The 11,627-nt window shown below is 48.8% G+C and overlaps 1 long non-coding RNA gene across 2 annotated transcripts; it reads left to right on the top strand.

The window, feature by feature from the left end:
• The first annotated feature begins 730 nt into the window (after positions 1-730).
• Positions 731-10,181, top strand: LOC103556461 (uncharacterized). 2 transcript variants are annotated; one of them, XR_011531536.1, is made up of 4 exons: positions 731-926; positions 7,516-7,660; positions 8,067-8,100; positions 9,972-10,181. It is a non-coding gene; the product is annotated as an uncharacterized lncRNA (long non-coding RNA). The 2 variants fall into 2 exon arrangements; XR_546211.2 differs by lacking the exon at positions 731-926 and having other exon boundaries at positions 7,301-7,660; positions 9,972-10,110.
• Positions 10,182-11,627: the final 1,446 nt, after the last annotated feature.

Raw genomic sequence — 11,627 nt, forward strand, 5'->3', positions numbered from 1 at the left:
CCTGGGAATAAAGACAGTATCTGAGGCCGTCTGAGGGTGAGGGCCCCTCCTGGCTGCCGGTCTGCCTGGCCCCATCTGACCACACCAGCCAAAGGAGAAGGAAGTGTGGATGCTCCCTCCCCTGGCTTATGTACGTCTTCCCACTAAAGGCTTCACATCTAAGAGTACAAAGAGCTCACCGCACCCTTTCTAGGGGCCAGGCACTGGGGAGGAGCATGTGACATCCCTTATGTTGCTTCTCTGTCACGCCAGGCCAAGAGTGGGTTCTCCTGTGCCCATTTTACAGAAAAGAGAAGGAAACGCTAAGTAACTTGCCCGAGATCACACAGCCAGGCCTTGTGTTTCCAAGATCCTCTGCTCTAACCATGGGACTCTATTGCTGCGTATGGGCTTTGTCCTGGGGTGGGGCTGGGGAGGGCGGTCTTTGATTTGACCTTTGGCTCATCACAAATTTTCCTATTCCAGGGTCTAAGTGCATAATAAAAACCAGAATCCCCAAAGGATTGACCCTTCCCCATGATGAAATGTCAGGCTGGAGGGTCTAGCCGATTTTAGGGGAAGCTCCCCCAGCACTTCCTCAAAACACAGCCCACAGGTCGCACTTAATCCAGGGGACTCAAAACCACGTCCCATCACAGGGCGCCTTCTGCCCGCCCAGCACAGTTCTGTCCCTCAGCACAGCAACAGGGAGCCCCGAGGGAGGGTGGGGCCGTGAGGGCTTCAACTCCCAGGGTGCAGAGGGAAGACCCTTTCACTAAGGACTACACAGTCGGCCCCCTGCTGCCGCATCTCAGTGTGAGACCCAGCGAGCCTAGGGGCAGCTCTCACTTTGCCAAGCCTGTCTGCAGGCTGTCGCAGGGCAGCCCTGCGCATTTCAGAAGGCACTTCAGTCTCCAGCCCTTCGTGTATCTGTGCTTTCGTCTAAGGTACGTCAAAGTGTGGCAGTAGGGAACACTTTCTCTTCACAATATGCTCCTTTTTATGTTGCTAATAAGTAATTTCAAACACAGCATTAGATTTTGAAACCAGTGCTTTTTTTTTTTTTTCTGCTGTGAAATTGAGGCTTATTCATGGGAAAAAATGATAAGACCAAGGGACAGTTCCAAGTTGAGGGGCAGGAGAGCATGTGGGGGTGTGTGTCTAGGGTAAGGATGGGAGTGGGAGGGCACAAAATGGTCTCAGATGCTGATACTGGGAAGGAGGAAAGAGAAAGAGAGAAAAAAAGAAAGCAAAAATAAAATGTTGTGCTGCCAGACAATAGTTTTGTGGCAAGGCAAACGTTTCCTCCTTCCAGAGCCACTTGCCATTCACAGGGGCCATCCTTGCTTCTGCCACAGAATGCTGTCATCAGAGTTGGGAGAGACAACCCAGGTATCCTGGGCTGGAGTCTGAAATGCGTGGGAAGAGCCCTGTCCTTATGGGAGAAGGAGTGTTGCCATTCAACGCACGTCGCCGTGTGTGTTCGTGTAAATAGCACATGTGCCCCTAATTCATATGACTTCAACCTGCTAGGAGTGCCGAGTTGTTAGCTGAATGCTAAATTAGATGCAGGTTTCTCAGAGCCTCTTTCAGATGGGGTAAGCCCACTCTCAGGAACAGACAACACAATAGAAAATGTGAAGTTCAGTTCTGAGAGCCAACTTGGGCATCTCAGGGAAACGGCTCACGAGAAAGACTTTCTGCTCTTCGCAGCCAAACCCCAAATGACCGGGTAACCAAATGGGAACCGTCCTGGGCAGGACGTCTCAGTTCTCAGCCAGGGCTCTGGGGTGTGTGGGGGCTTTTTCAGTTGAAGGACTCAACGATAAGCTTGAAATTGAGTCAAAGGAATAGAATTCAAAAGAGTAGAATTAACCAAAATAGACAATACTGTTAAACTTTGACTTTTACCAATCCATCTCCAAACAGATTAGCTCGAACACCAAGATGAAAGTGTTAGAGCTATAGTTTGATGATAAAAAAGAGCCCGTGTGTGTAGAGCAGAGAGAGATTTAAATAACCGGCAAGCACGTTCTGCCCACCCCTCTCACCTTGCCCTAAATTTCCATCTCTTAAACCCTTGCCCCACAGCCTCAGTGGTGGGGAGGTTTGAGACTTTTTTTTCTGGGTCTCCAGCTTTTATTTATTTCTGTCACCAACCCAATGCCTCTTAAGCAACCTTCTTATGGTTCCAGGCCTGGTGTTTTTATTAGTTGTGAAAATCTAATGTGTGATAGGCCTTAATTAAATCTCCTCCTCCAGTTTTCCCTCTAAATTTTGTTGCTGCAAAGAAATTTTTCCAACTGCCAATTGAAACTTCTGGCCTCTTGCAGGGTGTGTGAAGGGCATGGTGGTGGAGTGGGCTGGAGAGCTCGTCAGTCAGGACAAGCCAGGTTTTGCTGCAAAAACAATCAACCCCCAAGTCTCAGTGGCTCAGAAGGAAAGGCTTACTTCTCACCTCATAGCTGTATCACAGGCCAGCCCCTGTTCTGCTCCACGTGAACTGTGCTCTGAGATCCTTGCCTGTGGAGTGTCTCTATCTGGAACTGGCTGGTGTGACAGAGGGAAAAGAGATATGGCCAACCACATGCTGGCTTTGAATGCTCCACCTGGAGCTGGCACATTTCACTGCTGCCTGCATTTCATTGATCAAAGTGGGTCACTTGGCCATTGCTGAGTTCTGTGGGAAGGAAGACCTAATTCTCCTGGCGGAGGAGGGAACTGTAGGGGCAGTCAGGATAGTCCACGGAGGCAGCCCACTGGAAAGGGGCTTTCTGTCCACTCTGTCTTGAAATTAATGGACAAGGCTTGCCTGTGTATACAAGCTTTCAGGAAAAGCCTAAAGCTGATTATTCCATTCCCTTGCAGGAGGCACCCTGTAAGCCTGGCATTACTGTTCCCCAAAGGATCACACAGAGCAGGGGTAATGTGTGGAGAACATTTTCCTTCAGTTCCACCCTTGCCTTTGAAGCCGAGCCACACATGAAAGTTCCAGCTCAGGCCTAGGCCTGCCCAGCCCGGGCCAAGCCACACTTTCCTCCTGGGCCCTGGAAAGCCTGCCTGCAAAGCCTGGGTGGCCCAGCCCTCTGGAGGCATCTCCCCCAGAAGACCAGAGGCCCCTCCATCCCATCTGGACCCCAGAGCCCAACTGTCTTGGCCAAGGCTACCCAGGGTGTCAGTTCAGTCAAACTCAAGAATATTCTTTTAATACTAAATAACCATGTAGGGCTGGCAGGGCTCCCTCCGCCTGACAGATGGCGAACACATGCCGTGGGCAGCCCCGCTCGGCACATCCATCTCTCTCTGCTGGCTGTCAGCACATCCTTTCAGCCAATGCCGCTTTCTCCCTTCAGCTCAGGATTGTAATGCAGAATCTCTTCTGAGAGCTGGGGGGAGTGGAGAGATTTTTCAAAGCAGGGGCAGGAAGTCCGGGTGCTGCTATCAGATGCTGTTAGATAGATGATCAGTTTTTCCCCGGCAGGATCTGGCTGCTCCTCTCCTGACTGGCCACCGTAGCAGCTCCTGTGTGGGCAGAGGGGCCTGGAAATCGCACCAGCAACTGCAAACCATTTTGGGTTTGTAAGATGGAACCCTTCCCATTATCACTAGGCTTTTCTTGTACTTTAGATTTCAAAATCAATCTTTTTTCACATCCCCTTAAGAAGCTTCGAGCATGTTGGAAAAGATAGCTTATAAAATTTCTCAATACTTGGAAAGAGAGAGGGGATTTCTGTGAGGATGTTCGGCTCGTGGAGACATGGGCACGCAGAGCAGTCGAGCAGCCAGCTCAGTGGCAGGCCAGGCATCTGGCTAATGTCCGAGTGTCGGAGCCACCCCAAGCTGCTCCTGCTCATTGTCATGCCCTGAAAGACCATCCCCACACCAACAACTTCAGATGTCTGTCTCCAGCCCAGACTTTTCGCCAGAGCTACAGCTCCACTCTTGTACGCCCGACTGCTTTCTGGATGTCTCCATTTGGATGTCTCACAGGCATCTCAAACTTCCTACATCCCAAACCAAACTCATGATTTTTATCTTGGTGCTTGTTTCTCTACCCATTTTCACAGTCTCAGTGAAAGTTGCCACCGTCTCCTCTGCTCGAGGCGGAAACCAGGGAGTCAGTCTTGGTTTCCTCCTTCTCTCTCTCCCGTCCACCCTCCCTTCACAGATCTGCTCCACCCACAATCCTTTCCAATCTGCCCCCAAGATATACCTCGAGTCTGTTCCCTTTTTCTACTGTCCCGGTTGCCAGGCTTATGCGAGCCTCGTCCCTTCACCCCGACTGTGACAACAGCCCCACTTCTGCTCTTGTCTCATCTCCACCCTGCCCTGACCCATTCTCCATGCACAGCCATTGGGATCTCCCAACATAAGCGAGGCCATCTCAAGACAAGGCTAAGAGCCTTCGATGACTAGAGAGCCAGATTCTTGTCTGCTGCGTGCGCGGGCTAGTCCTTGACCCTCATTCCAGCCCAGATTCGGTGCTGCCCTTTGCTACCTGCCCACAGCCCTGGCCTCTGTCAGTTCTTTGACCCTGCCTAGACTCCGTCTAGCCTCAGGACTCTGTGCATGCTTTCCCCCACTGCCTGGAATGTGCTTGCTAACTCTCCACTTGACCAACTCTTTTTGGTCACTTAGGTATCAGCTCAAAAGTTTGTAGCTTAAGGCAGATGTAGAGGTGAATCTGGAGGGGTGATTGGAGGCCTCATGCCAGGCAAGAGGTTTGGCAAGAACGATGTATGGAAAGGATTTGGCATCCCCTGCGCATTGGGTGTGGACTGGCTGAAGCTGTCCTATAAGGCGTTAGCAGGGCATGTAGAATGCAGAAGCGCTCAAAGCAAGTGGGCCAGGTAGAAAGGTGACACAACAAGCCAGGTGAGAATTTAAAAAGGGCCTGAACTGAGGAGGTGGCCTAAATTCAGAGAGCGACAGGGGACCAAGGGCAGGTGGGTGGGGGGATGGGGTCCACGTGTAATTGCTGATACTATCGTCTGGGGGAAAACTCTTGTATGGATTGCTTTTCTTTTCTGAACCCCTCTCTGGCATGGGAAGGCTCTCCTCCAGGCCTGGCATTTCCAGTTTAGATGCTGCTAAGGGATCATTTTATGTCCAAGGTTCCTGCTGGCTGCGCAGGCTTCCTTGCTTGGGATTTGGGGTAAATTACCATTGCTTAAGTTCAGCAACGCTGGTGTCTTCACATGTGTTTGAAGAAAAGGAATCAAGGGTGGAAAGTGGCCAAGGTCCTCCAGAGAAAGAGCAGCAAGATTCCCACGAATGTCCTTTGGGGCACCCCACAGAGGGGGCACTGGGCAACTGAGGGTGCCTGTGCTCCCAGGGGCACTCTGGCAGGAACATCCTGGGGCCATCTGTGAGACAACGCAGCCAAGTAAAAATCTTCCAGAAAATGGTGTGAATCACTGCTTACCAAAAATAGTAATGGTGCGGGAGAAACCCAAAGCAAGCACCAGTCCTCCATGAGCGTTCTCACACCGTGTATTTAAAGTCTGTCTTCATGTTGTTTATTGACACTGAGTTTTGCATTTAGTGATTTTCCTCATTGTAATGGTTTGTCTTCTCCAGTCAATGCTTTGCCTGCCTTTTTGTGTCCTGGGTTTGTCTACCAAAGGCATGTATAACCAGCTACTGCAGGTTAGTGCAGAGGCAAAGGTCTTATTTATTTTCTCCCTTAGCTTGAATCAACCTACTAAGGAGGAAGTCTCACCACTTTATAATTCGTCATTCACTATTGAACATGCAAAGCCATGTTTAGTGGGGAATGGAAAGAAAATGCTAATTTTGAGAAGTAGACCTGAGGCCTTTAGCAGGAAATAGAAATGTAGGGATGGACAAGGAGTCCCTGGCCTCTGTCTGGATCACAGTCCACTTAAATGCTTATAGAAATGCAGGGTTTGGGGCATTTTAACTTTTATGATGCTTGAGATATGAAGAAACTGCCATTATATACTTTGAAAAAAAACAGGCACAGTGGTACTCTGTTCCAAAGATACTTTTGTAGACAGTGAATGATTTATTATTCCATATGACATGCCCAGACCCTGAGTAAAGTTGCATTTGAGCAGATCACTTTATTTTATATAACACGTATACAAGCCGAGATTTGCCCCCAAGAGGATCAAAGGCAAGAAGCTGCGACTGATCCATTTGTGGTGTCACGCCGGCTCATCTTGTGGCTCATTCTGTTGCCATTTGGAGGTAATATGGGGGACAGAGTGTTTTGAATGAGATTTACTTTGTAGATTCCACCCCCCCCCCCAAATGTTTATCCTTGTATGAAGGTCAGAAAGCATCCATGAGTTTTTTCAGGGGCTTAAAATATTTTTTCCATGTTTTTCCTTTATCTCTATTTTAATAGGTAATGTGCATAGCACTTAAGAAAGCACAGACAATATTTAAGTGTATTCACTGAGCAGCAAGTTAACCTCCCACCCCTGTCCCCCAACCAACCTCTGTTATCAGCTGCGTTTCTCCTACCAGAAATGACCTGCACACACACAAACATGCGTACACACGGGTGTGAATGTGTGTGTCTACATACACGCTAAAGGACGTGACTGAAACATGCTCCATCTACTGTTCTGAGTCTTACATTATTTACCTGAACATATTTCTTTGGGATTGAGTTGAACTACTAAATAAATTAGCCCAACTAGGAAACTCCCTTCTGTGAACTACAGAGTAGCAGCCAGCAGGAGCCCGGTTTGCTTTGCTTGGGACACACTTCGATTGCTGAAGGAAAAACTCTTGCGCACTTACTCCCCCAGTTTCTTGTAGCTTTCTTCTTCAGCTCCCTTCTGGTATTAACTTCCATTTCCTTATGTTTGTTCAATGTCTTTCATCTTTCCTTTTTTTCGCTTCCATGACTCTGTGCTTCTCTCTCTTTTCTCTTGCATACACTCCCTCTCTGTTTCGCCTTGGCCCCCTAAGAGCCGTTCTTGCTTCCTCTGACGTGTTCTCATTTCTTTCTGGCGACCTTTCTTCTCCCTAAAGAATTAGTCTGGCTTTGCATGAGGCAGCCCCTTCATGTCAGTGATTGACACAACATGTTCTTTTTGGCAATTTAAGGTTTTCCTTTTTGGTAAAATATATTAGTTCAAGAGGGTTCTGCTTGGCACTGGTGTTATTTCTGGTCTGCAGGGAAGTGTTGCTCATCCTTCCAGCTTTCCAGCTGGGTGGAACAGAAAGAGGTTGAAGTGACTTGTCCAGCATGTCAGGAAGGAAGTCAGCAATTAGGCGAAATCAGGATTCGTGGTCATCCTGTCCCCCTTATGCCAACAACAAGCAGTTGTCTATGAGAGACAGAGAGACAGAGAGAAGGGAGAAGCGAATAGTCATAGGAGCAAAAAGAAGGGGAGATGAGAAACACTGAAAACACGTGAGAAAATGGAAGTTCATAATGGAAGGGAGCTTCTGCAGGCAGGCCCAGCAGCCAGAAGGAGGTTGCTGCAGATGCAGAGGACTCTGTGTGCCTGTAATCCTTGAGGACGAAGGATTTCCTCTCCCTCTGTCCTTGCACAGACCCTGCATTCACACATCAGTTACAAGTGCCGCCTTCGTGGGCCCAGGGGCCAAGAGCGTTGCGGACCAGAGGAGAAGGGGCTTGTTGGTGGAAAGGGGCCGGATGGGAGAAGCAGGACCTGGGGCAGGAGAGAAGTCTGAGATGGTGAGTCCTTAATATGGGCAACAGGGCACTGCATTTGCTACTCCAACCAGGACCTGGTCCACAAGGCAAGAGGTGCTGGGTGGATGGACACTTCTTCCTGCCCTCAGGCTGTAGCCAGGAGACAGACCAAGGGCTTCCCCAGCCATGGTCTGGGCATGACGGAGCATGTCCTTCAGGCTTTGCCCTCAGGGCTCCTCCTCAGCAAAGCCTTCCCACCCTCCCTCTCCTCACGCCAGATCCTGGGAGCACCTGTCACTCGCTCACGTGCTGTTTTCCTGGCTGCTTTATGTTATTTTATTGTTTTATTTGTAGTACTTTCTATCTTCCTCCATTAGAACATCAACTCTACCAGGGCAGAGTGTTGAGTCTGTTTTTCAAGTTTTTCTTCCCATTTTGCTCACTGCAGGGTCCCCAGTGCTCAGGACAGAGCCCGGCACACAGTAAGTGCTCATTCAGCATTTGTTGAATGAATGAGTGAGTGAATGAATGAATGAATGAACAGACAGTTCATGCGAGGACACTTGTGATATAACCAAGACAGGGAGGGCCTGGATGCTTCCTTAGCAAAGTGATGCCAGGCTGCTTATTCTATGAGAAATGCAGCCAACATCACACTGACTGAAGGAACGGCTCTCCGCAGGTAAGAAAGGAGCATCTTAGGACTGAAATCCCTTATTGCTGATGCATGCTGGGTTTGCGTTTGGATGTTTTCAGTGCAGCTGACTGGAAGCTGCTGGCCATGCCCCTGCCTCCCCGCCCCCCCCACCCTCCTAGAGGCCACAGCAGAGGAGTCTCAGCCTGGCCTTCCTCATCTGAAGGGAGGGGTGGCTCTTCTCAGGGAAGAGGAGAGAATGGGCAGGGGGTGGGGACAGCTCAGGAGCTCTGCCTTCCTCCCAGGAGTGAGGCCTGAGAAGGACCCCCACCCATTACACTGTCAACGAAAATAATCCATAACCAATCTATAAATGAAAATGTGGGTGAGTTTATTCTGAGCTTAAATCTTAGGATTATAACCCGGGAGAGTCTTTCCACAAAGGAACAGAGCACTCCAAAGAAGTGGGGGTACACAGGGTGGTTATATACCCTCAAAGAGGGTGTTTCACACATGATTGAAATGTCCCTCCCATAATAGTCACAAGATTGCCCTGTCTGCACAGCGCTTGATGGACACAGCAGGTAGTGGGTCTGCTATCTTCCTGGGCGTAGCAGGAGGCAAGTCTATTGTCTCGAGCTGGGCGGTCACAGGTGAGCAGAGCAATCATTTTCTAGCCTAAGGAAAGATGCTTAATCCTTAAGGAGATGCCAATGTTGGGAGGGGGAGGGAAGTTGCACCTTTATCTCAAGGGCCTTTTGCTCTTGCCACAGGGAATCTCTAAAGCAGATATACGATGCATGCTCAATGGAAGCGGATGCTGTGGGTGTGGTGGGTGTTGTCAAATAAAAATGGCAAGTAATAGGATATATTGGAAAATATGAGGAAGCCATTTGGTATAAATCTAATTCAGCCTGAAGTTGTTTTTCCAAAAGGGCCTGACCATGGCTGTTGGGCGTGCATTGTATATCTGCTTTAGATATTTCCAATGCAAGAACAAAGGCCCTTGAGATAAAGGTGCAACTTCCCTCCCCCTCCCAACATTGGCATCTCCTTAAGGATTAAGCATCTTTCCTTAGGCTAGAAACTGATTGCTGCGCTCACCTGTGACCGCCCAGCTCGAGACAATAGACTTGCCTCCTGCTACGCCCACCAAGATAGCCAACCCACTACCTGCTGTGTCCATCAAGTGCTGTGCAGACAGGGCAATCTTGTGACTATTGTGGGAGGGACATTTCAATCATATGTGAAACACCCTGTTTGGGGGTATATAACCACTCTGTGCACCCCACTTCTTCGGTGCCCTTTCTTCCGTTGGGAAGAAAGGCCCCGGGCCATGGTCCTCAGATTTCAGCTCAGAATAAACTTACCCAAATTTTCATTTATAGATTGGTTATGGATTATTTTCGTTGACACTGTGAAGCAGATTGTATTTTCTGATCCATGTGCCCTTCCGCATGCTCTTCTGTCACTGGCCATGGAGAGCTGGAGTCTAACTCCCAGCCCTTGAATCTAGACAGGCTCTTGACTTGATTGTAACTAAAAGGATGCAGTGGAAGTAACACTGAGTGAATTGCAAAGCTAGCTTAGAAATGGCCATGCAGCTGCCCTCTGGTTCTTCTGGGATCCTCACTCTGGGGAAGCCAGCCAACCAAGGAAGGAGTACAGTTACCCCGAAATGTCCTTGAAAGAATGACCATGTGATTCTTGAATCAACAGTCCCAGGAGACCCAGTCTTCCAGCCACCCCAACCAAGGTGCCAGACATGTGAGTGAAGCTGTCCTGGATGTTCCAGACCAGCCTATTTGCCAGCTGAGTACCACTGAGTGACCTCCGCCAATGCCATGAGGAGCAGAAGAATCATGCAGCTGAGCTCTGCTTGCATTCCTGGCTGTGAAACATGATAAAATTGTTGTCCTTTTAGGCCACTAGGTTTGGAGGAGGTTTTTCATGCAGTAATCATAACAGGAATACTCTACTCGAAAACCCCAAGGCTGGTTGAACCCAATCATCTTCCTTCTGTGTTCCTATTCTGGAGTAGCTGGAGAAAATCACAAAGTAGGGATGACTGGCTTTGTTTTAAAATTCAAACAGACGCCATGCCTAATCACCCTGCTATGCTTGTCTGGTGAGCTTGCTGCTTCCAGATTCATCTATTTCATACATTTCCTCTTGCCTCAAATCCAGGCAGCTGGATATATGAGTCTGTAGTTCAGGGGAAAGGTTGAGGATAAAGATAAAATTTTGAGAGTCACCAGAGACTAACTGACATTTGAAGCTATGAATCTGGATGATATCACTAGGCTGGAGTGTGAATGGGGAAGAGAAGGGAGTCAAGGACCAGTCCTCCAGCTCTCCAAGGTTTAGGGATCCAGAAGAGGAAGCCCACAACGTGGATCGAGAAAGATGGCCATGGGGTTGGAGTGAAACCTGGGAAGGATAGTATTCCAAAGACCAAGAGATAAGAGAGATTCAGAGGCAAGTCCTTGAGTAGGTGAAAGGAGATAAGGGAAAGAATGGACAGGCGGGATTGGTCTCTGACACCTGGAGCTTCCTCCACGGCAATAGACAGTGACAGGGAGAAGGTGTGTGCACACGCTCCTGGATTCTAGGTTAGATGGCAGCGGGGTGAGGGCACTCCCCATTAATGCTGTTGACTTTCTCTGCGAAAGTGTGCATGTCTAATAGGCATTTCAGCCTCAATATGTCTAAAACTCAACTCCTTCCTCGCCTCCAATCCTTCTTGCCCCTGGGCCTTCCCCAGCTCGGTTAATGGTGTCACCATCCACCCAGCTGCTTTGACTAGAAGCACGTGGTTCCTCACTGTCTCTCACACCCCATATCCAATCCAACAGTAAGTCCTTCTGGATTTACCCCAAAAGGTGCCTCACATCTGAGCCCTTCCCACTGTTCCTGTCACCTTGTTCCAGTACCTGATTACTGCTCTTCTCAATCTCCTGCCCTGTTTCCCCTAACCCATGATCTACAGTGCTCTAAAAGGAGAGAAATTTAAAAACCAAAAATCCAATTTAACAAACTCTCCAGTGGTTTCCATCATACTTAAAATAAGATTCCAACTCCACAGGCACCAGTGGGCATTGATTTTGGGTTTAGTAAACATTGGATTTGGTAAATAGATGACTCAGCTAGAGAAAAAGGAAGCTGAGACCCTGACGATTGCCTCCTCAAAATAGACAGGTCCTAAAACCCAGGTTACCATTGGAATTATTTTTGTAGTTGTGGCTTAGTTTAGGGCTATTCCAGCCCATGAATGAGGTCTTGTTAGACAGTGGGACAGACTCTTGTCTAAACAGTCCTGTGAGAAAATAGTCCTGCGGCCTGGTAAGTCTGCTACCTGCCCTCTCCCATCATCAG

The sequence above is a fragment of the Equus przewalskii genome, chromosome 22, assembly GCF_037783145.1.
Source record: "Equus przewalskii isolate Varuska chromosome 22, EquPr2, whole genome shotgun sequence".
Taxonomy (NCBI): domain Eukaryota; kingdom Metazoa; phylum Chordata; class Mammalia; order Perissodactyla; family Equidae; genus Equus; species Equus przewalskii.